The sequence below is a fragment of the Mastomys coucha genome, unplaced genomic scaffold (assembly GCF_008632895.1).
Source record: "Mastomys coucha isolate ucsf_1 unplaced genomic scaffold, UCSF_Mcou_1 pScaffold5, whole genome shotgun sequence".
NCBI lineage: Eukaryota > Metazoa > Chordata > Mammalia > Rodentia > Muridae > Mastomys > Mastomys coucha.
This window is the reverse complement of record NW_022196911.1, coordinates 118,470,935-118,474,377: the sequence shown is the minus strand read 5'-3', so window position 1 is coordinate 118,474,377 and position 3,443 is coordinate 118,470,935.

Here is a 3,443-nt window from a genome sequence, read left to right as displayed (position 1 = left end):
GGTAGTCTGGCCATTAGGTCCAAAAGATAAGTAGTTTTTTCCTGTGGAAGAGGAATGTGGGAGAAATGACCTGGTCTTAGGCAATATGTGACATTTAATTCTCTGTATATCCTCGGTTTGACCATAGTTTAAGACAAGCTCTAGCAGAGAGCAAGGCAATGGAGCAGTCTTTTCAGTGGATATCATACCACAATCCAGGTAGTGTCTTGTCCCTGTGTTCATATCTTCTTAGAGACCTTGGCGGGGGTGAGCATGGGGGTCATGGTTAGGATTTGGGAAAATCTGTCATAATAAACTTAAACATTTAATGCTATACTTAGCAGATTTCTGACAAGATTGAGAGCTAGTATCTATTAAGCATATTCGAGTTAGTCAATTTGTGTCTGTTTTTAGTTACTTGCTCTAGAATATACCTAGCAAACAAAGAGAGAACATTATAACTTAATGACGGTAGCAAAAACAAGGCTAACCTTATATTTAAGGCAGTGATCTTTAAACTTTATTACTGTTGAAAATCTTTAAATATTAAAATTATTATTTACCAAGGTAGGATAGAAATCATATGAAAACCTTATCTTAATAGACCTTTATCAGGCTACTCTAAAGTAAGAAGGCCATAAAGTAGGAACTGCCCATAAAAAAGATGGAGGATAATCATGAGACTGCCTTTAACCTAGAAGACACTGAAGATACTGGCAGCCAGGTGAGCACCCTTAGCTAAGATGTCACTGAACCAATAGCTCCACCTGTGGAAGAAAGTCACATGAACCGCAGAAGCATAGTTATGTATCAGCAGAGATAAATAAACATAAAAAGACAAACAGACACTGTCTGGAGGACTGGGTATTATGTGCATGTAAAGATGTCTGTCCCTGATACCAAGGATATGTTTTACAGAGCAATGTATGGTGTGCAGTGGGAGAGGTTACCTCAGCGGGGCCCATACTGAGGCATCCCTACCCCCCAGCCCCACCCCAAGATACCAGCTATATGATGGGTGTAGTATAGAATAGAGTTTATTTGGGAGCATGAGAAGAATTAAGAAGGGAGTAGTGGCATAGAAATAGAGGAGACAGAGAAGGATATGGGGTTTGGGGGGAATTGGCCAGCTGGGAACATGTGGAGAGAGAGGAAGGAGGGGGAAGGGGAAGAAGAGGGTCAGAGATAAAAGAGTCAAAGAGTCAGAAAGGCCAAAGAGTCACTTTTATAGCAAGCCAAGCCTACCTGGCTATCTTAATAACCATACTGGTTTTTAATACCTTCTTTAAAAAGAGGGCTTTTGAGATACAAGAAAGAGAAATATGTGAAAAATAGAGATAGGCCATAAAAAGAAAACTTAGGAATGATTATAAATAAAATTGAGAAAGATATTAAGATACACACACACACACACACACACACACATACACACACACACAAACCATAATGTAGTGCCTACTGCACTACTATATAATGAAAATCAGGAAAGTAAGCCAAAGATTATTAGAAAATCAACTTTAGCTTACCCTGTTAGTGTATGGCAAATGACAGCAGATGCTGTATACCCACAAACTATAAAGAATTTTAGATGGCACTCAATAGAAAGTCTAGATTTTAAGTATAAGGATACAACTTTAATAGGAAAAATAATCCCTAAAGGTTTTAAGAAAAACCAAACTGTCAAATGTTTTAATTGTGGCAAGTAATGTCATTTAAAAAGCTTCATAGCTGGGAAGTCCTGTAGCCAAACACAAGTCACATTCAAACAGTAACCATTGTTAATGTAAAGAAGCCATGATTAGAGAACGATATGGGGTCTATGGAAAGACTTGTAAATCTTTAAATATTAAAATTATTATTTTAAATAATATTTTTAAATAATATTTAATTATTATTAAAATTATTAATTAATTATTTAAAAATTATTATTTTAAAGAGGGAGGAAAGACATGGTGGAAAGATGTAATTATAGTCCCAAATAATTGCTTTAAAAAGTTTAACCAGGCTTTATGGCCATGTGCTCCAGAGACTAGGGGTTTGTTTTAGAACACACCAAATACAATTCATACCTTTTCTCTCAGGCTGAACATCTAAAACTGGAAAATAACACCCCCATTAGGCAGGTCCACACCATTTTATGCAAACCTTCTGTTTTGGTTGAACTAGTATAACTACAATCATTTGATTTTATAGTAAGTTTAATTTTTGTTGTTGTTGTCTTGTTTTTTAATCCAGATTCTCCATTGCCTGGCCTGTGGATCTGAGAAATGGCCAACCAGGGCATTAATTAATCATTTAAAATTGATTACTTCACTACTCCTTGCTAATGTCAACAACTGTCAATGTAGGAAAGATTTCACCCTCCTTCTTGTCCATTCCTTTCTGTGCTGTGACTATACCAGCTTCAAAATTAGTCATAGCACTCAATTCCTGCACAGTCCCTTCTTTATTTGCAAGTCCCAATAGAAGTCAGAGAAGCTGAAGGACACTCATTGACTGACCTATATTTCCTTTTCACTGACCAGTTAAGGCACAGTCAGGATGGATTTGCAGGACTGTCTTCCCAGCACTAGGTAGCAGAGGCAAGCCTGAGCTACAAGAGACATTTCTCTAAACAGAAATAAATTGGGAGCACTTGAGAAAAAGGAATATTTTTAATGACTATATAACAGTGGAGAATAAAAACAAGTTAGAGATCAGAGCAGTGATGTGTAACCCTCCTACAGCTGAGGGCTGATTCTTCAGACCCCGCCTTGCCACCGATAGCCACCTCTCTGCCCACCTCCTGCTAATTGCCACGCCTCCTTCCAGTTCCAGTTATGCCAGAAGCCCCACCTCCAGAGACTGAAGATGAAGCTGCTGATTGGGCCAAGTTGCTGATGAACTTGGGGGAGGAGTTTTGCTTTACCTATCTACCTGTTTGCTTATAACAAGGTGAATTCAATGAATGATGGCGGACTGAAAGCATACCATGTGTTGGTCTAATTTTTTCAAACCCTTTCCACATTTCTGGTACCCTTAATTTTTCAGGCCCTGATTCCCATTCCAGACGACCCATTCGTATGAGTGGCTGCAGGCAGCCACAGTAATGCATTTAAAGAAAACCATAATTAAAATTTGAAAGCAATGTGACATTTTAAAACAAAAGATAATAATAATAATAATAATAATAATAATGATGATGATGATAATAATAATAAACTAGCTACAGTGACTTTGAAAAACAGCAAACCTCAGAATATGGCTCCTTTAGCCTAAAGAAAGCCACAGCTGATTCCATGCGGAACCACAAGGAGTTCATTTTAACTAACCCTGGCTGCTGTCTGTTTCAGGCTATGACATCACTGCAGAGAACTATATTTTATTAAAAGGGATTGTTTCAAAAGATTTATTGTGACCTGGGGAGGCAAAGGCTCAAAGAGTCGCAAGGGAGCCGCCTGGCAGCAGGGACCGGATCCTCTCAG